Consider the following 26462-nt stretch of genomic DNA (forward strand, 5'->3'; position numbering starts at 1 on the left):
TTGGGACTGCAGGAACGACTGAAATCTCTCAGATTAAAAAAAAAAAAAAATGATGACTATTTCCATTTCTGGGTGAAGGATCCCTTTAAAGTAGCCTGGTTAACATCTTCACATCCAAATCTTCAAAGAGTGTCTTTGCTACACATAGATTTCCACCGGACTTAACCGTTAAAAACACCCCAGAAGATCACTTCAGCTTTGTATTTGGCTGTAGAAAATAAAAGCGTATTTCTTTAAAATGTCTACAAACTGACTAAAAGTTGAGATCACATTCATTGACCACATGCATCTTCCAGCTATGAATAAAATAAAAGGAGAACTTATTGCTTGGCTTGACCAAATACAGACACATGATACATCCATGAGATTGCGGCTCAAAAACGGGTGCTCAACTATATGCATGAGGTCACAATCAATACGGTGTGTTTTACAGATCTGAATGAAAACGGCAAGTAGAGCAGAACTGGATAACTCGACCTGAAGAACGTGTACAGACTACATACACAGAGCAAAATACAATAGGTCGTGGTTAGCTTCTTTCTGTGTCCATGTTTTCTTAAAGGGACAGTTCAGCCAAAAATTCTGTCATTAATTACTCACCATCCAAACCTGCAAGACCTTTGATTATCTTCAGAACACAAATTTAAGGTTTTCATGAAATCCGAGAGCTCCCTGACCCTCTTTAGGCAGCATAGTCTAAAGTGGTAGGACCTTGATAGTGGTAGGACCCTTGCTGTCTATGCACGTTGAAAAAGCTCTTGGATTTCATCAAAACATTTGTATTCCGAAGAAAGGTCTTACGGATTTCAAAGGACACGAGGAGAGTATTTAATGACAGATTTTTCAGTTCTGGGTGAACTAATCCTTTAAAGCCTCAAGGGGCAAGAATGGAAACTAAATACTACAGAAAAATAAATCGGATCTTTATCACGACAGCACCATCCTTTCAAATGTGCATAAAACACACATGTCCTTATTACGTTCAAGCAGATGTGCTTCAGCTAAGTTGGCCTTTGTACAAATGGCTTTTGATGACTAACCCAGTTTTCTTGGCTGGTCCCTTCAGGCTCTCTCTCGGTCTCTGAAAAGAGAATACGCTGAAGTCGTGAGCCAAATTACGAAACCATTTCCAAATAATCAGGTGAGTCTTTGGAATCGGTGCTACAGCAATCAGCACAATATTACTCTTTTTAACTGATGAGCTGCTTGCAAACGAGTGCTTGGTTTAAATCCGATGTGGGATGTAAAGAGATGTAGTGACTTGATACCTACAAAGATCCTTTTCCACCAAATGTGGTAAACACGAGTGTTTCAGAACAGGGGCATTTCCTGGGACGAAGACTGCAGATATGTACATCTATAGACAACGGGCTATATACAGAAACAAGTCCAAAAGGCTCAAGTCCACATCTATCGCAACGAATGGCCATCTGTGGTTGATGTATGGTGGTGACTCACCAGATGAAGCATGGCTGGTAAAGTTTGTCTGAGGTGTTCTTGCACGATGAGGAGGTATCCGTTTATGGACAACAGTGAAACAGCACCAATCCTTTCTGGTCCCTCGATATTCCCCCGCTGTCCTCTCTAGATGAGTGGAGGGAGTGAATAGGCAGTGTAAAGATGAGGAGAGTTTTGCTCTAGATCTTGATGCCTTCTTGTTGACATAGCTGAGACAGAGACTTTTTCACTCGAAGCGCAGTGAGGCGAGCGCCTCCGTTGGCGTACCAGCATTCCCTCATGATCTTTGCCATCACGCGCAGGGCCTGTGGGCAGGAGGAGACAGATGCTATCACAGGTATAATCATTATGCTGTACGCTTTCCCTAACCTTCTTACGCATCTCGACTGCTAAAACTACTGAACTTTACCAGCCATATATTGCGTTACCAATCATTTAGTGCAACGGTGGAAATCTTTTTGTGCATCCATATGCATTGTGCTTTTGAGTAAACGCGTCAAAAAAGACCCACACTTTGCACTCATGAGCTAGCGGTTTGAAGCGGACCCAGTGTGAATGAATTGTTCAAAGACTCCCTCAATAAGTTTTTTAACATTTCAAAATGAATTGAGAATTGTTACTATGATGACAGTTTTGCTATTTATTGTAGTTGATGTGCCAGCATGCAATTAAAAGATAAATATTAATCAGTGTTCGTACTGATAACTTAATAGTTTGAGTATTAGTTATTTTAGTTAATTGAAATAAAGCTAAAATAAATAGAATGATTCCTGGTTAACATGACGTTGAATTGACTGTAAGGCAAATTTGATGGAACTATACACAACTAATCTTACCTTTTTCTTTCAGGAGGCATACATATTGTTTTGTTCCAAATGACAATACATATCACAATAGAGTGATATTTATATGACACTAATGCACTGAGAATCACTACGATGACAGTAAAAAAATCATTGTGACGTAATTTAGGATGAAGTAGCATTATATAAGTTAAATTGTGGTATTGAATACAGTAATACATCAGTTTAATGCAGCAGTCTCTTTGGGTAAAAGCTAAAGTAAAAAGCTATGACCTCAAAGAAGTTCTGAACAGCCATCTTTATCAACCAGTATCGTAATTTATTAAGTCTCCTCTTTATTGTCTCCTCAAAACTTTTAAACTGCCTGCCTTATCAATTTATGACCCTATAAATTTTTTACTTTTTGCCGAACATAAGCACTTGCTTAAACTACAAAGTCATAGAAAGAAAACTTTGCAAGCTCAAGATGAAAGAACATTGCATTTAGTTGCTTCTGAAAACCCTAGACATTTAGTTGGGTTTTTAATGCAGAGAGCATGAAGAATCTCCTGTGGCCTTCTCCCATCCTTTTTATCACACATCACCGTCTAGACAGCTCTTTCTATTAAACACACCTATGCATACACAAAAATGCTCCAAACAAACATTTGCTCGGTGAACTCAGAGTCTAAGCTTTTGAAACAGGTGAACTTTCAGAAAGTAATTCATGTGAATCAGCACTTTGAAAGAGTGAGGTGAGCAGGTTCTTTGGGTCACATCAGGTGTCATCCTAATATAACAAAAATGATTTGAGCACTCAGCTACGTGGAAGTCACATCCAAAATCAAAAGAAAGACGAAAAAAAACCTAAGTTCCTGTAAAGGAAGGGCGGGCGAGCTGATGACTTTATATCGTAATCAATCTCAAACATGTCCACAATCTATTTTTCAATTAAATCATGAAACTGTGACTCTTTAAGCCCTCGTAATAATATAAACCTAACAAAATTGCATAAATGTATCTTTCATCAGAAACAAAACCATAAAGCGTTTCCAAAATTAAAATTATATTATGCACATATTAATCAAATGCAAAAATTTCTTTAAATGTTGTATTGAATGGCTGCATTTCCTTTGCAATATAGAGCATAATCATATCATCTGATATTGTCTAGATTATACTTGTATACACTGGAATGCGAGCCGACGTGACAAAAATACAACAGAACCTATTCTGCTGTCTATACTATATATAGGAACTAACGGACTAATGGACAGGAAACTAATGCTGCTTTCTACTTATGACGTATTGACAAGTTTCAAATGATTTTCAACGGGTCGCGTCCAGCAGACTTTAGTGTTACTGGCGCTGTGGGTTTAGACATGGTTAGTCGATATTGACGAGACTGATGCACTCGTGGATGTCTTCATAATTTTGGCAAATTTTTGCAGCTCTTTCTCTTTTACACACATGCCATACTGTATTACTGTGTCAATGTCCTTCGGTTGTCCTTTTGCTTTTGGTTTGAAAACACAATACTCCATGATTGATGTTGTCGTGATTCGGCTTTGAAGCCGGATCCATTTTAACCGTGGACATAAAACCCTGATAATACCAGGCACTGTATTGCGTGCCGACAGAGCGGTGGATGTCTGCTTCCAACCCTTTAAAGTGTTTTAATCAAGCTGTGCCGAATCAAGCTCTTTTAATTTAAATCGGGGTGGTCCCTAAAAGGGTTCTTTCAGTTGAGAAGAACTGATGAATAAATTTGTTTTCTTTGCACACAAAAAAAAAGTAATCTCGTGGCTTCACGAAATTAAAGTTGTGCCACTAATGTCATATAGACTGTTGTACTGATGCCCTTTCGACGTTTCTGAGCCTGGGAACACTGCAGTTGTGTTGTTGTTGCAGGGTCAGAGAGCCCTCAGATTTAATCAAAAATATGAATAGATGAAGTCCTACAGGTTAGGAACGACATGAAGTGGTCATGTTTTGCAGAAACTAGATAAAATTTTTAAATGCTTTGTTAGCTAATAACTTTGTGTTAACTATTGTGTTAGCTTTGCAAAAGCAGTTCTGAAGCCTACTTAAGATATAAATATTCTAGTTATATGAATGCGTATAACTAATCACTTAAAACTTGTATTACATCTTAAAAAAAGGCATAAAATGTCCATTTTAACTAAAAATTATTAACTGAAATCAAGCTGAAACAAGATAATTATTAGATGGAAAACTTAACTGAAAATTAAATATGTTGACTTAGCAACTAACTTGAATTAATTGGAGTACTAAAATGTATTAAAATGTAAATGTAAACAAAAATCTACAAGGAAAAATGAGAAAAGTCTGAAAATAAAAAAAAAATACTAATTATATAAACAAAAATGTATAAATAAAAAATCGTAACATGTTTTGCTTGAAGATTTGATGGCATTCAGTTTAAAGATTTGAAAACAATTCAGAAAATCCGACGGGCCAAAATAATTTTCCCAGCATGGGTTTCAGTATTTAATCCAGCATGTCCATTTATTTCTGATCTAGTAATTGTGTAGCTCTGCATCTGCTTCCTCCCAAAATGTGAAAATCATAAAACAGCCTTTTAATATTGGGCAGCACTATCATCAAATGTGTTTCACGTCTACAAGCTATGATAGGTCTGCAGATGCTTAGTTAGATTAGAAGGCTTTTTACGACTGCAAATGGGATGTAATCGAATCTTCCTTTCACGGCAGTGAAAAGCACTTCAGGATCCACTTATCCTGAGAGAAATGCTTGAAGAAATCAGTGTAATATAGACCAACAAGATGAAAACGGGCAGTTTGGGGCAAATAGATAATCTACAAACAAAATCATCCACAGAAAATGGAATAAAGCTGAAGAAGCATTCACCTCGCAGCTCTGCCACCTGTTAGGGATGTTGGCACGAAGCTTTTGGTCACACACTACCCTCTTCATGTCCTCTATAGACGGATCAGATGGTACAAGGTCATAGTAAGGCAGCTGGTAGTCCTCATGGATGCCTGAACAAAGAGTGTAGCCCAAAAGAGCATATTTATATACGCTGTTACAATAAAAGAGTACTGAACCTAAAATGAACTGAACACTAAGTACACTCCAAAACCTGTAACCAATCAGGGATTCATTAAAATTTGTTCTGTCAACGATTCATTGCATCCAAAATAAAATATTTTGTTTATGTAACTTTGTGTGTACTGTTTATATTTACACACAGAGTATATATTTGAAAAATACTTATGTATATACATTTGTATTTTATATTCTTATATTTTATCATATAGTTATAAAATAATATTCTTTTTTTAAATATATACGTGCATGTATTTGTATTAATATATATATATATATATATATATATATATATATATATATATATATATATATATATATATATATATATATATATATATATAACACACATATTGATTATATTCTAATCAGAAAATAATAATTTGAAATGTTTAAATGCAATAAAAAAAGTAGCACTGTTGTTACATACATGAAGAAAAAACAGATCCAGTAATTATAATTGTTTTTAATCACTGTGTCATACCTCCAACTGAACATCTGCGAGCAATTTCCCAAAACACCAGACCCAAGGCATAGATGTCAGCCCTTTTAAAAGACTCAAAGTGCTTCATGTTAATGGAGTCATCCAGCACCTCAGGGCCATATACCTGTGAACATGACAGATGACATTAGAAAACCCTCAACTTAACACGGTGGCTCGGTTTGACAAACGTTACGAAACAACCCACTGGAATGAACTGCACATTTTCTGTGAAGAGCATGACTTTTGGTAAAATGTGCTTACAATATCTTACATGGGCTGAAATTAAGTGCGAGACAGCAAAGCAATTTTATTTGCTGTTTTTCTTCAAATAATTACCAAGATTAAAAACTGTGGAAACTGGGAAACAATAATCAAGGCGATCAGGTATTACAGTTGAATACAGAGATGCATCTCATTAGAAAGCCATTACAAAAGTTAATATTAGTTGCTTAAAAAAAACATAAACCTGGAGGGGAAAAGCAACTTTTGCTAATCAAAATCCACAATTTTCAGAATAAACAAACTGATGAATGCATGTTCAACCGTCTTGCCTCTCTAATTCAATAAATCCCAGGGTAAATTGAGAAGGACTATTGGCTATACGGAGTGCCAGGATTTCAACACCCATCAGGTTATACAAGAAAAGGGTGAAACTAAAAAAATGTCAGATTTGAGTCTGCATATTTAGGAATGAAAGGCGACACTTATTTAAAGATGCAAAAAATACAGACTCACTGATGTAAGGTTTAACATTTAGCAGTATATTCATATTATATTACAGTATAATATTACTATATATTTCATATTATATTGGATCCTTAACTACTATGTATTTTTGCATCAAAAAACAAATATGATGTACTTGTGTTCATACTGTATTGCAAGACACTTGCTGATATTGAGCTGGGATACGGGTAAGGTTAGGGCCAGGTTTGGTAGTCTGGGGATTTAAGCGTGGGTTACCATCTAAAGGATGGTAAACAGTGTAATTCTAAATGTAATTACAGACATTAAATTACAAGTTTAATTAGGTGCAGGTATTATTTTAAAATATACAATGTTAAAGCATGTATGTACACAATACACACTGTATCAAATTATTACTTTAAATCAAAGTATATAGTAGGCCACCAAAAAAAAAAGAAAAAAAGAACTTGTTGGATAATATGTCAGAGAGGAACAGTTGCTATGGTAGGATTGCTCAAGGTGGAGCTTTAACAGTTTGGTTGCTAAAGGTGTTGCACAGTGGCATAAAACACGGTTTTCCTTTGAAAACCTTTGGGATGGAACTAGACGACATCTCTCAAGTGAGCCCTAGAGGAACAGAAGACCGGGAGGAAGCACTTTGACATTCAAAAGTCACAATCAGTTATCATCACAGCAGGACATTGGAGCGGGTGTTGTATACTGGGATATATGGATGTGTGTGTGTGGGTGTCACAGTCTGTCACAGCCGGCAGTAGTCTAGGTAAGTGTGTGTGTGTTTGTGCATGTAGCGTCCAGGGGGCACGGGAGAGAATGGGTGCACCGCTGAGAGCTTCTCGCGGTAGATTCGATGTGACACACTCCTGTGGTGACAACAGGGGGAGTGGTGTCCCTGCAGCACTGTCCTTCACAACACACATCTCACCCTACAAGCGTCCTCTCTGAGAGTCATCTCAAGATCTCAGGCCTGATGGGGATTTTATCAGCAACTTCTTGAATGTGAAAATATCATGGAAATTTTGCTTTCTAAGTTCATGAAACCCTTAAATTGAAATGATGGTACATGCATATATATATATATATATATATATATATATATATATATATATATATATACACATCTGTAATTAATTTATGTAATTACATTTATAATTGAACTGTTGAGCAATCCCTTACACCTTAATCCACCTTTAAACCTACCCATACCATCAAACCTGTCCCTAACCTTACCTTTACATTGTACTTACTTATCTAACATAAGTGCATAGTAGTTATGGGCACCATTTTGTGTGACTAATTGCAAATTAATTGCATACATATCATGAAATTAAGCATGCAACATTTGTCATGTTCAACCAGGGCTCCAGGCAAAAACAATATAATAACATGTTAATAATAAATGTTTTATTTTTTTAAAAAACAATTTCAGTCATGCTCTCATGTTTTTATGTATAAAGTGCTTTATTAGCATTTTAATCTTGTAGATGTCCTGGGAACTAAGGTTCACTTCAAGTGGGAACTTAATCACAATATCACAGACCAAAATCACTGTGGCAGCATCACTTGGTCATTGAGTGTAGTTTGGGCTTGGTGTGGTGTAGTTGTACAGTGTAGTCTTTCACACATCCAGTTTTTTTTTTCTTCTTAGTAACATGCAATATTATAGGAGGTATTTAGGGCACACATCATGATATTTTACATCCTGAACTAACCTTTCCCAGTCATGGTCAAATTCTCTAATATTTCTTGTTGACTTCATCAGTCATGATGCAGTATATTTATGACATTTTTAAAAAATATAATTTTAAACATAATTTTTAATGTATTATTTTATGTAGTTTTTTTTTTTATGTAAAAGGCTAAATATTATTAAATCAAACAGTAAAGCAGTTTTGTTGATATTCTTTATAGATTCCTTTCGAGAATTTTTTTATCATAGAATGTAGTAAACAAATATTTTTTGTATTAATTGCTTTGTCAAAAGAATAAACAAAAAAGATATCACTTTATATAAAAGAAATAAAAGATAATAAAAATAAAATAGTAATTACATTAATATATAAAGCATACTTAAATTAGGTTTTCTTTTCTAAGAAATGTATTCTTTTACCACTGAATGTCTATCATAGAATATTTGCAATTAAGTTTAAATTGCATTTGAACAAACAGCAAAAAAGAACAACAAAACAAGTCACTGACCTGTCTTCAGCACCTTCTATTTGGTTGTCGAAAAAAGTGCTTGTTATGTGACTTCTTTTTTTTTTATTTCTTACCCTCTACTTCACAGAACAATAAAAAGTAGACAGGAAAGGTGTTAGAGCGACGTTATGTCACAAAATTACAACAAACAGCCGCTAAAGCGTTTTCTCATGAAATCTCACATCAGCGCCTGACTCCCTCTCTTTTAGATCTCACACAAGCTAGAATCATTGGGTGTTTCACAAAATCAATATTCTCAGGCACACAAAGCCCTCAGCTCAAGTAAACACTCCAGTTAGGAGCCGTGCTGTCGAGGTGCGCTGGAATATAGATGTGAGAGAGCACGTGTCTGTCGACTGGATCTAGACATACGTCGCTGTGAATAGTGCAGAGTGATGAATTACTGACCTTTTAGTGCCCACTCTGTGGTTGGGTGCAATATCAATTGTGTCTGTGGCGAGTCGTGGCGCACAGCCAATCCAAGGTCAGCAATGCAGCACGTACCATTCTTCTTCACCAAGATGTTTTTAGATTTCAGATCACGATGGGCAATTGCAGGCTTACCTGAGGATTTAACACACGACACAGCACAGCATGAAATACGACTTCAAATGAATTGAAGGTGATCTCTTTCATCTTCGCTTTTGTTTAACAGCAATATATTTAGCTGGTCACTTTATTTCCGTAGACTTGACTGCATATAGAGCGTCATAATTACGCTTTGTGAGAACTTGTTACACAACAATATTTCTACGAAAATCTGCAATTTCACGTAAATGTGTTTGTTTCAGAAAGGGCAAAAGAAAAGTGATCTGTGTATTGTGACTCACCCTGAGTGCCCACAATCTCCATATGTAGATGAGCCAGACCGCTGGCGGTGGAAAGGGACAGCTTGATCATGCCCTCTACTGTGACCGTGTACCTGTTCAGGTAGTCAAAGAGCGAGCCGTGCTCATGGTAATCAGAAACCAGCCACAGCTGAGTCCATGTGCCGTTATCTGAGATGCACAGAGAGAAAAAACACTGAATGCTCTGCGCTTTGAGGGATAATAGAGCGCAAGCATATTCTGAAGCATGGCTGTGCTTTACACTTCTAAATATATCAACAACTGGTAGCTTTTGTTTCTTTTTGAGTGATTTTATAGTTGTTGTTTTTTTTTTTTAAGTGAAGAGCAACTAAATGCTTACAATTATTACTGGATGAAACTTTTCCCAGAATATTTACTAAAAGAATGCTTTTATCCATCAGATTTGTGAATGGACACAGCAATACTGTGAAAAAGGATAGTTCAGTCAAAAATGGCATTTCTTTCATCATTTACTCACTGTTGTTCCAATCAATTTCTCTTGAACACAAGTAATTCTAAAGAATGTTAGGAAGCAAACAGTTGACAGTAGCCGCTGAATTTTTCATTGTATTTTTTTCTATGCAATGCAACTGTCACCTTTAAGGCCCAGAGGTCAGCCAAGAAGCCAGAACTCATTGATCTCATGAACATGCATGTAGCCGTTAATGAAAGTCAGTAATTTGAGTTAGAATAAAAAAAAAAAAAAAAAAATAGAAATGTGTGTTACAAAAACCCATCGATCTGCTTCAGAAGACATGGGTTCGTTTTATGACTGATATATCGTATCTATGGAGTTTCAAAATAATGATCATTACCAAGCTCGGAAGAGCCAGTATAAATTTTTTAAAAACTCTTGACTGTTTTCTGTCCGAAAGAAGATAGTCAAATACACCTAGGATGGCTTGGGGCTGAGTAAACCTGTGGAGCAATTTTAATTTTTGGGTGAACTATTCCTTTAAGTTTATCTTAATGGAACTGAACCCGCTTTCACTGATGTCTGACCTTTGTTGTCTGCAGCAATAAAGCCCAGGATGTTCTCATGACGAAGCATGACAGTCTGGTAGATCTCTGCCTCACGGAACCAAGATCGCTCCTCTCTAGAGGAGAAGATCTTCACTGCCACCTCCTCTCCACGCCAGCGGCCCCTCCACACCTCTCCCAAAACGGCCTTTCCCTATACTCTCCTGGAGGATGATGGTTCTGGCAATGGTCCTCTGCACTAGCAGCGGCAAACCTAACAGTATAGGATACAAGAAACAGCAGTTAACAGCAGACAACTCATACTTTATACATCGCTTGATAACTATATTTTGTACGAATACACAGCGATGTCTACTTGTAAAAGGAGAAAGATAAGTTTTGACATTATAATGGTGTAATTACAGCATCTGCCAGCAGGGGATAACAGAGCCGTGCAAACCAGCCAAACCTTAAACCCTTGACATAAACCATGCATAATGTTTGATATGAGATCATGACAGTCATCCAGAGGCTGAAAAACAAATATTCCATCCGAGGCACTGCCAAATATACAGTATTTCTTGGCTTGGACAAAATGCCATCATGATAGCTCCTGGACTCAAATCCTGGACTAAAGATAAAGCTTGCAGTGATTTCAGCTTGGCATGAGGCTCATAACACACAGAAGGCATTAAACTGTCCATTTACACATTCTAAATTGTTCCCAAGGGTTTTTGAAAAGGAAGTTTTGGAAAATGAAATTGGCTCGAGCGTACTTTGGGGTTTATGATGGGTATTACAACAAAAACAACCTGCAAAAACATTAAATTAGCAGGAATTTGGTGAGTGACAAAAAAAAAAATGGTATAGCTGAACACGCAGATGAGGGAAACAACAACAACAAGCTATGATTTGTAAAATACCTGAGCCTGATCCAGAAGTGGTCATGTCATAGATGAGGTCCTTCAGCGTGGTGCCGTCAGCGAGGAATGGGTGGTCCATAGTGGGGTCTTCCTCACTTGGCACACGATGGTGGATGATGGAGCGATTATGGCACATGTAAAAGAGCAGCACCAGCATGCAGCTCAGTACGCAGATGGGGATGGCAATCACCGCGGCTAAGGCTATGGGACTCAGAGACTGGGGTCCAGTATCAGGCAATTCTGAAACAGGAAGAAGCAAAACACATGCTTTTTAGGCTATGAACTAGTGCTTCCCAATGAGGGGGTGAGGGCCCACTAGGCCAGGCAAACACGGATCAACTTACATAGGACCAACCTCAAATATTCTAAGAGACAAAGGAAGGCTTTTTGAGAACTACTGCTGTAAACACATTAATACAACTAAATAACTACCTTGTAATAAAAGGTATTACTCACACTATTGGTCACACTGAGACCATTTTTAGCAGAACACCAAAAGAAAGCAAAAATCAACCATTTTAATAGACACCACAAGATATTTATTCATTCTTTTGACTTTATAAAGTGTAGAGGAGTACACAGCCATCTAAACATAAAATGTCTGTTTTGTACAGCTAGTTCCTCTGCATTTCAATCTAAACCAACGCTAAGACATTTTAGCTAAATTATTGAAACAATCTATTATTATTATTATTCAAAAGGTCAAAGCAAGTGAAACTGTGGTGAAGGCTTTTCCTGTTGGTACGGGAATTTTCATGCCTGTTATTTGTCCTTTGTTAGTTCCTTTGTGAGTGTGTTTGAGCTTCAGTGTCCTACTGCAAAGTGATTGGAATTTTTATTTTTTGGAATATGTGGTTAAAAACATCTGGTCTGCAGCAGTACAGATACTGCAAATGCAGAAGAATTAAATAATTTGTAGAAGAAATCTGTTCTATTTGTAATCTGTTTGGAAAAAAAGCGCTCATAACAGAAGAGCCAAGTTAACATTATATACGGTATACCACTTGACAGATTTTCAATAATAGGTATAAATAATTGAATAAATGCATGAAAACATTTGTTCTGATATTTTGAGAATCCCTGCTACTTTGATTTGTGGTTAAAATGTCAAGGTAAAAAAATTTCCAGTATGATGTCAAAATGTACATACACTTAAATTAATAATTTGGTACAATGCACTTATTCTGTGCATACATATTTTTACACTGTACTTATATTTTTAAAAATACCTATATATAATTACATCTGTAATACATTTTTGTACCTACATTTATAATTACACTAATGACCCATTCTTTACACCTTAACTCACCCTAAACCTACCCATACCATCAAACCGTCCCTAACCATACCCATATCCCACCTCAGTAGCAGCTAAAGTGTTTTGTAATACAATATGAACAAAATAAGTACATTGTACTCATTTTTGAGTGCAAGTACATAGTAGTCCACCTAATATAAAGTGCGACTAAAACGCATATTAGTAATTCAGTTATTCATCAAAGTTTCAAGTCTCAATTTCTTTTCATTGAAACACGTGGCCCAAACTAGTGAAACAATTTAAGCAACAGAGCTGGCTTGAAAGAGCCAAGCACTTGTGTCTTTAGCATTATTAGAAAGCTGAGAGCATAAGAGCTATATATCTGTGACGCAAGAGCCACTGTTCACTCCAAGGTTAGTATCTTCCATACATGTGATGTGGAAATGTATTGTCACAATGGGTCTTGCATCTGTGAGCTCAAGGTAAAAAAAAAAAAAGAAAGAAAGGTAATAAAGCAATGTACATATAAAGAGGATTCAAAAGCACGATAAAAGCGCTATACTGCAATGCACTCCATAATCACAAGCACGAAGTCTTTGAAGATCATATTGTTCTCTCACCTGGGTTGACCTTTGGGTTCTTGTTGCACATGTGTGTGTCACAGCAGTACGGATGCTTGCCGTTGTTGGAGGGGGCGCACTGGAAAGGCCTGTCCCGAGGGTAAAGATCATCCTGCTGAATGCACTGGCTTTCCTGTGTCACAAACTGTCCGGCAGACTTTGCAATGACAGCAAAACACAGGCCAGTCGTGTTGCATGTCCGATTTACACATCGCTCGCAAAAACACAGCAATCCTGATTCAAAGAAGAAAGACAAAGAGACCAGGTTAGGATGCATTTAAAGAGTCTGCTTGTTAAATCGCAAATTGATTCGCCTTTTTATATCGTTAAACTTTTAATCTTCATCATAAAAGTTTTCAAGGTTTAAGTTTGAAGGTTTAACCACTGATTTTTGAAAGAAAACATACTTTAATTCAGTAATTTAATTCAGACATATTTAATTGATTGTGTATAATGTTATTAAGATTTTCTATTTCAAATAAATTCCGTTAAGCATAACAAAAAAAAAGACAGAAAAATGAAGTGAAGTTGAACAGTGGGACTGGTGGAACAAATTTCATCTTTGGTCTCCTCATCCACTCAAACAACTGTGATAAATAAATCTTCTGGCGTACAGATATTTCATATTCATAGTAGTCTCTAGATATTTCAATGAGACTGTACGCTGTTTGTAATGCCAATAAAACATTGAATTTCAAACTCAATACAAGGTCATAAAAACACTGTGCATAATAAATACACAAAATAGAAAAATGTTCTGAATAGTTAGGCTGCCAACTGCAGTTTTCCATCCATCATGCCATTATCAACACTTCCCGTTTTACCATTATCAACTGCGCAAACAGCTAAATTAATACAGACACAACAGAGATTGGTGTTGAAAGCACATTCAACAATAAATGAAGATACTTTTGTTGGATACACAATCTGATGAACAAGACCTAAACTCAACACCTTTAAATCACTGAGCATGTCCTGCTAACCCCATTATACAGGAAGAGGAGACGCTCAGCACAGCTCCCAGTCGGGCTGAGCTGTCTGACGCCGTCTGAATCCTAGTGCTGTGGAGATTCAAGGACACAAACCTGCAGAGACAGCAGTGGCCAAACCTAAAGCAGCCAGAGGCCTCAATTAAACCAGTGAGAATTCAGATGCTCAGACAACTGAAAGAAGCTGAGAGAAGCAGTAAACCTGCTTTTTTTCTTAAGGGAAAACACATTATTTCAGGGAGAATAGGGTTTACTGGTTCAAAGTGCTTGCTGTCAAATAAAAGAGGGGTCCCATTTTATGCCAAGTGTCTCTAATGCTCATCATTGTCCAATAATATTTCATAATACTGTGTGTTTTAACCAATAAATGCAACCTTGGTGAGAACAGATCATTAAAATAAATCTATGGTAAAGAGGAAAGCACTAGGAAACTAACCAATTAAAAGAATAATTCACCTATTCTGTCAATATTTACTCAGCCTCACGTTGTTCCTAACTTGTATGATTTTCTTTTCTGGAGACGTCTGGGTTTTTTTTTTCCACACAGCAGCAATCAATGATGTCCAATGTTGTTTGGACTTAAGGATGAGTAAATGATAAAAGAGATTTTTATTTTTTTTTCGGTTTGCATGGCAGACCAGTCAGAGAACTAACATTACATTTACAGATTGGCTTCAAACATATCACAATCTATCTATCCTCTTGTGCACTTCCCCATAGACTGTTGCTTTCATCAGCTTTATCTCCTGATGCAATTTTTCATGCTTCTAAAATGACTGACAAGTTCCTTAACTCAGGGCAATAAAGACCATCTAGATAAAAAGTGGCAGAGCTGGATAAAAACACAACTGTCTCTAGGGACAAATGCAGAATTTTTCTTTTTTTTTTTTTTAAATACCTACTTGTTATCAACAGACTATGTGTATTTTTCCTGAATTTTGCTTTGTTAAAATATCATATTTGTCCTTTTATTACTGCTCTTCCTCAAATTTAAGATTCTGAAATCATAATTCAGATTTTCTTGGTTAAACAGCATTAGTCCTCATTCACTTTCAGTGCATCGGAAAGAGCAGCCAGAATATTCTTCAAAATATCTCCTTTTGTTTTCCCACCAAAAAAAAGGTTTTGAAGAACATGCAGGTTAGTAAATCTAAACCATCCCTTTAAATCCGACTTCAACTCTGAAGTTCTGAGAAGATACTGGCATTGACACAAAAAACAGTTGCATTGGAATTTTTACTACAGTAAGTTACAGAACAAACACTCTCAAGAAAATATTTTAAACATATGCGCTGTTTTGATTTTAGTTAACTATAGTTATAAAAAAAAATACAAGCTGTATTTCTATACTAAAAAGGATCTTTAAGTAACTTGATTTTTGTTATTGTGAACCAAAAATGCCACTAGCCTTATTTGAGAAGCATGTCAGTCTCACACACTAGTCTTACCTTTTCACTTAATTAAAAACGAAAATTGAAAATCGCACCTTTTCTAGCAAGCAGTTTTGTTGGCCCGACTAGAGAGAACTCCTGTGTCGTGTTTTTAACTTCAGCATTAATTGATTATAGGTAAGAGATTTTACATCAAGCAATGTTCCAATTAAATGATTCCCTGAGAGAAGAGATAAGGAGCAGAAAGTTGAACAAAGTGCCTCACTCTGCGCCCACTGGGGTCATTATGTATGCAGTACATATGCTGCGGGTTGTCACAGTCACTCCTCTGAATGAAGCCGTGAGTGAATGAGAGTTTCTGACTAGCCAATTTCAAAAGGTTTAATCAAATGCTAGTAATAATTGCCATAATACAGTATGCGGGCCTCTGCAGTTTCTGCGCTAGTTCATGGACAGGAATTGGCAGGCACCTCTATACAATCCTGTATGTATTATTGATTCAGTTTTAATCAACATGAAACGAATGATGAATTTATGTTCCGTCAGTGGATGACCAAACTATAAAGGATTGGTTTAGGGGTTACTTGTTACTGATAAACCCGTGACATTAAATTGTTTTTTGTCCAGCTCCATACTTACAATGCAACCACAAAAAAAGGAAATCAATTACTTCTGTCGCTTAGCAACTAGTTGCAGCACATTGCTGAACCCATTGCTTTCATTTACCTTTAAAAATCCCATTACTCACTCGGAGCCTCCACCCATACAGACGCCTCACCTCAACGTGCCAGCACGATAAAACTTGTTTATTAATGCATGCAAGTAATTCATTAATATATATAATGTTGAAATAGCACAGACATAAGACATATTACAAGTATAACATTATATATATATTTAATATCATATCTTATATTTGTAATGTGTCTTATGTCTGTGCTATTTCCACTTTATTTACTGGATCAGCATTGATGATTGTTCCAATGTACTAAAAGACAACACGAGAAGAAGAGCTTGTGTTATGGCTGGGAGTCTCCTTACTCGCTGCGATGAAACTGGAAATTCTTCAGGCAAGAAAAAAGGAAGTGGGAGTGTCCAGACAACACAGATTAAACCGCAGCCTCGCCAATGTAATGAGTAATAAACCAGTACGCTGACATTTCCATTAGTAGCCCACTTAACACTAAATTCAAATGTGTTTCTGTTTTGAATGACTGGAAAGAAAAGAACTGCTTTTTTTTTTTTTTTTTTATAGCACAGACAACACAGAGAATGCTAGACATAACAAAACGGACAGGCAGATCTGAATCAGAGTGAATCAGTATACAGATCTCCTGACAAATACTTGCACTGTTTTCAGGAAACTTGTTTTCAGGAAAAAAAAAAGAAATACTATTCAGAAAGGATACTGAAACTGATCAAAAGTGATAGTAAAGACATTTTGAATGTTACAAAGATTCAGTTTCAAATCAATACTGCTTTTTGAACTTTCCATTCATCAAAGTACCTTGAAAAAAAAGTGTCAGTTTCAGCAAAAATATTAAGCTTCACAACTGTGCTCTCGAGTCCTTGAACAATCACACGACACTGAAGGCTGCTATAAGTAACCACAGCTTTTGTCACAGGAATTGATCTCTTATCATTTAGAAGTTATTTTAAACTGTATTTATTTATATTTATTTATTAATGTATTAACTCACTAAAAGTCTTACTAACCCCTAACTAGTTAATACTAAACTGCAGAAAAATATCTTAATACAGCCTTAGGCTGATGATACATTGGACAATTATTTAAACAATGTTGCAACATTAGGAAATGTTGCCATCAACGGGCAAGCAGCTGAGACACAGGGCCCACGACTTATCTAAAATATCCGAACAGAATCTTGTTACCAATTTGCACAAACAACATTGGTATCATCGGCCTAAGAAGGTTTGCTGGTCTTAAGTGGACTCTCAGCCTGGTCAATGGTTTCAGAGTGTATTTTTTTGTTGGTCACAGGGATGCATTGATCTGATACTCAGGATCATTATCCGGTCCGATACAGTCATTTTCTGCAGATCAGGTATCGATTAGATGAGATCAATCTAAATCTGAAATTGTGCGTATACTATTATGTGTTATTGTAGAGCCTCACAAAAACATTCTTAAGCATTATAAACATTCTAAATTGCAAAATATCTTGGTGGCTTTGTTTACATTTGCAGACTGATCGGTGTATGACATCAAAGTACCATATAGACGTTTCCTTACGTTTTCTCGAGTACTTTGATGTCAAACATTGATCAGTTTGACCTGAGCCACTTTAGTTAGAACATACTTATGTACGCATATTTGCATCACTTTGACCTTAGATCCCACCTTCTGACGACTGCACCATGATTGGTCCATTATGTACAATGCTTGCCTGTTATTGGTCAAACTACTTTTCCATCATTACCTTCAGCAAGCATGAAAACAAAGCCAAAACAAATCCTGGCAAGAATGCATCTGGGAAAAATGGCATGTCACCCTATTTAAAGATAGATGGACAAAACATACATTGTATTTTATAACAGCCTGTTCTGTTTATATCAAAATGCTCATTTGAATAAGTGACAGTGGATTGTAGCTCAGATGTATAGATCCACTTCATGACTGGATAACAGTTGTATAACAGAGCAAACGCTTGATGGATCGAAAAACATAAATACTCAGTAGCATATCAAACGATCTTTAATAACAGATCTGATACAGTTGGACATTACTTTTGGATCTGCATTGTCATTGTCTGTTATTTTCAATCTTTTTGAAAATGAACACGGTCTGGATCTTCTTTAAAAACAGTTCATTCCTAACTCTGAGTACCATGACCTCTAACACGTCAAAAGATCAAGGGAATTTTATTTTTTTAGTTCATTATCCCTAAACAATTTTTATCAGGCTGTGTAATCACTCAAAGCTTTATTAGTTTGTGTAAATATACTTGTTAATAAAGCTTTCTGACGTCTGACTAATTGAGATACTAAAAATTTAATTACTAAAGGTGGATCAGACACTAAATTTTGCTCTGTAGTATCAGAGGACAGTTTAAGGCCGCCCTCTGGCTCTAAACACATTTCCTTAGTCATACGCTCATTGAAACTGTCTGGAGGAGGGAGTCAGACATCCTTAACTGCCAAGTTTGGAGAACATTACACAGACGAGGCTGTGCGTCCCAGCCAGTCGCCTGCCGTGAGTCACACTCAGAAAGACACTGTGGCCAGCAACACAACGCCAGCAACCTTATTCAGATTACCACAACAAATGGACACTCGATCCTCAACCACATGACAAAAACAAACAATAACTAGAGGAATGCGATCATGAAATGGAAAAGGAAAAAAAAAATACTACTCGGTGCAACCCCAGTCTGCAGGAATGTCTGCTGTCTGAAAGGAAGGATCATCTTTGGCTGTTAATTTGTTGACTGAAGTTTTCTGGGAATTCAATTTCAGTTTATTTTCTGTTGTCTGAAGCACGGACGAGTCAACAACCTGCTCTGTAAACATTCACGTTGACCCTCTGCTATTTCCACACGAGAGAATATGCTCAGATCTCTCTGTGAACATGAACCAACTCGGCTCTTCATAGCTTTCTCTTAGCAAAGGTTCATATCTGTCCACAGAGGTTACTCATTAAGCTTTGTGTGTGTAACTGTGGTGAGTCTTTAGCTTAGAAAGAATTCCTAAATCCGAGGGAGGGGCCTGGGGGGAAAAAAGAAGAGGGAAAAAAAAACAAGGTCAAATCTACTGAATGACCAGGATATGAGATGAGTTCCTTGGACTGACTCAGAAATCTTCTGTCTCAAAAAAGAATCTCAGAAAATATAAGTAGATATGTGCTGACCCACATTTCAAGTTAGGTTTTCTGTGAGAACAAACACATCTTGGCCCAATATAGAAACTGTTCTTTAAAACCGTCCTAATGTTGGTGTAACTATTTTTTTTTATAAAATGTGTTCGCTCTGCTAATAACATCACAAAACAGTGCCATGGCCAGTGATGTTCACACAAATCACTAGACATTTTTATATCAAAAGCATGTTGCTTGCACAGATTTGCTCACTACCTGGTGCCAAACAAATAGAATCAGTTGATTAGGCAACCAATTCTACCATCTACCATTTATTCTGTTCTAGAACTGGCAGTTTACACCTGAGACCCAGTCCCAAAAATAATATGTATGGGCACTGCATACACTATTTCCCCCACTAAGGATTTATAAAAAAAATACAAATATGTGTACTGTCTGCACCTCCAGAACTCTAGAGGTTTAGTAACAATCCAAAGAAAATGAGTAACACAATTTTTACGTGTATGCACATTTAAAATAAAAATCTATGTGGTTACATGTTCAATTCACATAACTAATTGAAAAGGCATTCAAATGTTATGTTTGAAAAAGTAAAGAACAGTGATGGATTGAATGGATTTCTCGGATTATGCTACATTTAATTCCTCCGGGATCTAAATTCAGAAATCCTATTACAGAGTTAACGGAGTTAAAAGTAAACATTTAAATAAAGACTACCGTAGTCTCTGTTGTGCATTTGAATTGTGAGAGTTGGCCTGGCAAGACAGACTGTATAATGACAGACACTAGCCCCTTTCTGACCGCATAGGTTCCAGGAACTAAGATATAGGAACTAGCCGATGAAGACGTTCCATTGGCCCGTTTTCCTGGTTGCATTCGCTTTGCCAACAGGAACTCAGAAGTGACTCAGCTATGTCATTTGAGCGCTGCATTCAGCAACTTAAACAAAAGGATTGAGGACATTGTGATTGGAGCTGTGTTTTTTTTTTTTATTTATATACTGGGTTTAATTAGAATGGAAATATTATCAATATTATAATTTTATCAGACTTTAAAAAAAAAGGCAGGTGCCTGCGTTTGAACACATGCGTTTAGCCAATCAGTGTACACCTACGTCACTGGTTGACCCTACTTTTAAGTAGAAGATTTCCCTACAGTTCCTGTAGAAGGAGTTCCTAGAACTAAAATCATTCCTAGTTCCTGCGGTGTAAACACGCAAGCATTCAGGTACTTCCCCAAATTGTTCTAGGATTTATAAAAAGGTTCCTCCGGTGTGAAAGGGGCTACGGCCAGACACATACGGTAGTCAAACGGACCATTAGTCTGTGATTGGCTATGATGCCCCTGTACTGTTCTGTCCCACACAGGTGGGCTATCGGAGGCAAAACCATACTGAAATGCCTGGATAAATGAGGGAATGAGGACTGAACCTTGATATCAATGATAACCCCTGTGAACCCTGTTATTAATAATTAATTAATTATTCTTTGCACATTTTATTTTTGAAAGTTCAAAAGCTGAAGTCTAAAATGACTTTTTAATACCATGAATAATCCGCATCAGTGATTTGGTTTAAAGGGCAAACAAATATTCTCGAAACAAAACTCCATTAACGAAGCAAAACGATCTGCTATAGTGTGAGAACAGTACGAGGTCTAATCTTTCAAGTTATATGTGAAAATGAAATTTTATCCAATTTTGCCTTTTGTTTGTTATATATCGTTTATATTCAAATACTGATTAAGAACATAATCTTTTAGCAGAGGAACTGTATTGGCACAGTACTGCACAGTATCGTGTCTAGTTGGGAACATGCATATAAAAGTTATATGCAGATGTGATGCATATAAGCTCCTTATATGGTAATTTCTGGGATTTTGAGGTAAGAAATAAAGCTTGCGAACATAATCTCCCATTGTATTTTGTTCAAATCTTGGCATACAGTATGTACATTTATATACATTCAAAAATATTTATGCAAAATCTGCCACTGCGTATGCATACTTAGATGAAATCTATGCAAAATTTTATACACGAGGCCCTTTGAGCGATCTGATCACAACTGCTTACGCTCGGTACATACGTCTCAGACCACTTGGACTTTATCAAGGAGAGCCTTTTTACATCAACGTATCTTTCAATGTTTAAACCTCCCTGGCTCTCAACTATAACTGAGATACAACGGAGCAGCAACAGAACAGCGATGTGGCCTCATGTGTTTCAGACTGCCTATGGGTTTTGAGTAATCAAAACCCATTCATGCAGTGTTGTTAGAACATAATCTTCCAGAGCAGACATGAATGCAGCTTTCATAACTGGGTCTCTCACAAAGACAAATCTTTAGATGTGTGTGATTTAATGTGGTCCATCGTGTACTTTATGAAGATTACACTTGACACATAAAAAGACACAAACTTTAATACATTCTTGTTTGTATCACACATGTACAGCTCAGAAAGGGGAGGCCAAGATATTTTAGAAGTACACATATAAGTATCACATTCTGGTTGATATGCTATTAATGATGCTTAATGGTGCAGTCAATAGCCGATAAATTACCATTACTAAAATTCTAGGTCCAATTCTGAACTATTAACTATGGTTTTACCTCAATAAACTTTTATACATTTTCTGCTTATAAATAGTTAGTGCAGTAGTTGTTAAATTTAGGTATGGATTAAAATATGGTCATACAGAATAATATTTGCTTTATAAGTAAACTAAAGTGACACCAAATTCTATACTTTATCTAAATAAACGTTTAACAAAACACGAGCTAAATAACAATATTAAATACTTCAAGTACAAAAAAAAACATCAGATAGAGGACAAACACTACCTTTAACTCAAAGTCACAGTTCACACAACTCAGCGAGCATGAAATAAAACTTTCTTTTTGATCTTTTTTGAGTATAATAAAACAATAAATCTTTGTGTCAGAGGAAGCTCAGTGATTAGAAAAGGAGATAAGTGCTGGAGTAAATATAGAATGTTTCCTCTTAGCCTGTCACAGTATATTACAGCAAAAACACATGCAGTAACACAATATCACACAGTTACCAGAAGAATATAAGAACCTTTAAAGGGTTAGTTCACCCATAAATGAAAATTAAATGTAGGCTATATGATTTTCTTTAAAAAAATTCAAAATGATCCTTATAATGAGCTTTATAATGGCAGTAGGTGGGTGTTTTTTAACAGTCCAGAAGATGATTAATATCCATAATAAATGGATGAATGAAGTGAATAAAGGAGTGAATATAGTAAATGTGTTTTTGTAAAAAATATGCATATTTAAAATGCTATAAGCACTTATGTAGGATGGTATGCAGGAGTTATGCTAGTCTCATGAGTTTGTTTACAGACGCTTCCTTACTTTAAACCCAGTTTCTCTTAGCTTAGGCTGGGTACACACTAAAAGATTTGCTGAATCTTGTAAGATTTTCAAAATGTGAGAGACCACAAACATGAGGACAAAAACATCCCAGATTTCACTGTTTTGCTCCTATAAGTGTGTGGTGTGCCGCAACGTGATGAAGACAGAGCACCACCACACATGAACAGATTTTCATCTCGAGTCCCGACTGTGAACACGGGACATCTCGAGAAATCTCTCGAGACTTAAGAATAAATATGTTTCCCAGGACAGGTTGTATTCACAGTCTGTTGCCACAAATCAACAAGCTGACCCTCCATCTCTGCTGTCCCAATCCTTTTGTGCTGCATTTGTTATTTTGTTGGGGTCTTCCGTCAGCTCGCTCTCTGATTGGATATTGTTTAGTTTCACGTGATAATCTCAAGATCTTGCGTTTATTCTCAGGGCTTCCCCCACAAATCAGGATTTCCGAACATCGGATGTTCTTCCGAGCAGATTTAGTCACTCTTAACACACATCACACCACAGGAAAATCTGATAAAATAATCCTTAGAACCACCAAGACAACGGGACATTACCTAGGATTGTCGGAAAGGGAGAAATCGGCTCAAAAGCTCCCGATTGTCTAGTGGCGTGTACCCAGCCTCATACTGAAATCCTCCATACAAATCCTCATTTAACACTTTTTAAATATTTACCTTTTTTCTTACTTGCTACAGGAGGCCTTTAACCACCCCTCAAAGCAGCGTGAGGCACATTTCATTATAGATGTACACACTTTATTTTACGGCTTTTGGACTGCTAAAAAAAAAGAAAAAGAAAGACACACCCACCCACCTACTTCCATTCTAAAGCTCAGAAGGCCAAAGTTAACTTTTAATATCCTTTCGATTGACTTTGTCTGAAAGAAGAATGTCATATACACCCGGATGCCTTGAGGAGAACGAAAATGGGCTAATTTTCATTTTCCTTCAAAGCCCTTCAAGCTTTTTATGACACTCTGCATTCAAAAATGTAAACGCACAAATGTAAAATGTCATCAAGCAAGAATTCAATTTCTATTTAAAGGTACAATCTGAATGCTTTTTAATAAGAAAGCTGTTCTTTGGGCTGCACGTCTGAATGGAAAACGTAAAAGCATTTGTCTGTGTGACGGAATGCCGCCGCTTTTCCGGTCAACATACAAACTGCATGATATATCACAAAAGCATCCGAATGGGACATGTTGTTGTTGTTGTTGTTGTACACAAAACCATCGCTGTAGTTCTTTAAACGTAATACATTCGTATCAACGACATCTTTAACAGTTTAGTGAGCGTGCACTGTTATGAAACGCTTCTGATTAAGCAAACTGTTGCATGCATAGACATTCAATCACAGTATATTTACTTAATCAAAAATAATGGATGGGAGATATCGGCTATCCCAGAGCTGGTGTTTTGTACCGTCTGTTAAGAATAGCCTGCGATATTCATAACGTACAGAAATAGTCCAATCTGTTATTACAACTCAAGTAAACATGTAAAACATGCAAAACAGGTTTCCAATCAGTCTGCATAATTTGACGTGAAAGGCAGACTTTGAATGTCACTCGAGCGTACAGGAAATTATTAAGATACTGTCTGGGCTGTGCCCTGAACCCAATAGAGATGATAAATGAGTCGACGGGGAGTTTTTTTTTAAATGTCATATTATGGAAAACATCTATCGCCACAAAACACGTGCGAAACAGAAATAAAAACTGGCTGAAGGTAAACCTCTGCTCGCTGATGAAAGCACATCTCGTCAACAGTTTCAGATGACCGAACATTTGATCTAGAGGTTGTTATAAATTTACAGGAGCTTTGAAGTATGGTAAATAAATACTGTGTCGCGATATCCAAACCTCGCGCGGCGCTCCGATTGCATGCGCGAGCCACTCCATCTCCCCGTCAGAACAACGCTCACTAACTGTTGTGGATGTGACCGATGTCACGGTACGAAAACCACTAAACACTCGTGCCAGCGCACCTTACTGTGACCTGCGCCATGTTTGAATACCCCTAGGTAACGTTCTGAAAAAAGGAAACGGATAAAACTTGAGAAATGTAGGCGAGGGCAAACTACGAAGTGTTACAGTCCCGCGACTTACCTCGCGCCTCCTGGGTCGCCGTGAATACGAGCAAAGCCAGCAGAATCGAGCGGCTAAGTAACGTTCCCACGTCCATCGTGGTAGAGATCATTCTTTAGGACTGGTCAGTTTTTTTCTCATACATTCAAGTAGTCGGGTCTTTGCTTCGAGAAAGAGAGCGTTCTGATTGGTCAGCGAGGATACGTATGCTCCGCCCACATTGTTCACGCGTTGCCCCGCCTCAGTTCAGCAGGGGAGTTCAGCTGTGCCTCGAAACTACTGCGAATTCGTCCTGTGAATGTTGTTTGGAAATTGATCTGATCATCCCAAATGTAGTTCTTATGATCAGCGAGACCATGAGGTACTCATTGCAGTAATTTTACATAACGCGGATTAAAAAAAAAAAAAACAGCCCTTAGATGGTTTTGGTTTCCACGTTTATCATGCAATTATATTTTCTGTATGAATGCACTTAGTGTGTCTCTATGCAGCATTAAACAGTCTAAATGCATCTGTCTGTTTTTTTCTTCATTTTTTAAAAACGGGTAATGACATGTAATGCCAATGATGCTTGATTATTAGAAAGTTAAGATAAATGCGTTTTAGATAAACGTCGTATTCAGGTGCACCTTTGCAAAAGGTAACACTAAAATATTATCTGTGCCAAGCTTTGTTTTAATCGTATTAATATCGTTATACATTTAGCTTTTTCCCCCCAACCTCATTTCCTGCTTTATGCATCCCCACTCTGCCCCCTTGTGACTTAATAATTACCAAAAGTGTAGGGGCAATAAGATTTTGTTTTTGAAAGAAATCAGTACATTTATTAAGCTTTAAATTGATCAAACGTGTCAGTAGAGACATATAATGTTACAAAAATGTCCATTAAAAATGCTGTTCTTTTGAACAGTCTATTCATCAAAGAATCCTCGTTAGAATGAGTCGTGGCAGATAATGTGACCCTGAAGACTGAAGTAATGGCTGTTGATACAGCTTTGCCAGCACAGAAATATATTACATTTTAAAATATATTCAAATAGAAAACAGCTATTTTAAATTGTAACCATATTTCACGTTCTTACTGTATTTCTCATCAGATACATTCAGCCTTGTGAACAAAATTTCTTTCAAAAACCTTGAAATAGTTAACCTTATAGACAAAAAAACGTTTGAATGTTGGACATAATCCCATTTACTTTGAGAAAAGAAAAGGTGCTGGTCATATAATTAGAATATCATCAAAAAGATTTATTTCACTAATTCCAGTCAAAAAGTGAAATATTATATTCATTCATTACACACATACTGATATATTTAAAATGTTTATTTCTTTTCATTTTGATGATTATAACTGACAACTGAAAATCCCAAATTCAGACCAATACAAGGATTTTTAGAAATCTTGGCCGACTGAAAAGTATGAACATGAAA

At 36.7% G+C, this 26462-nt stretch overlaps 1 protein-coding gene and 1 pseudogene across 1 annotated transcript in view; both read right to left on the bottom strand.

Moving 5' to 3' along the window:
• Positions 1–26462, bottom strand: part of tox (thymocyte selection-associated high mobility group box) — an 839643-nt gene that overhangs the window by 535454 nt on the left and 277727 nt on the right. The window lies entirely within an intron of this gene.
• On the bottom strand, positions 826–25167 carry LOC122359482 (annotated as a pseudogene).

Source organism: Puntigrus tetrazona, chromosome 2 (assembly GCF_018831695.1).
Source record: "Puntigrus tetrazona isolate hp1 chromosome 2, ASM1883169v1, whole genome shotgun sequence".
Classification (NCBI taxonomy): domain Eukaryota; kingdom Metazoa; phylum Chordata; class Actinopteri; order Cypriniformes; family Cyprinidae; genus Puntigrus; species Puntigrus tetrazona.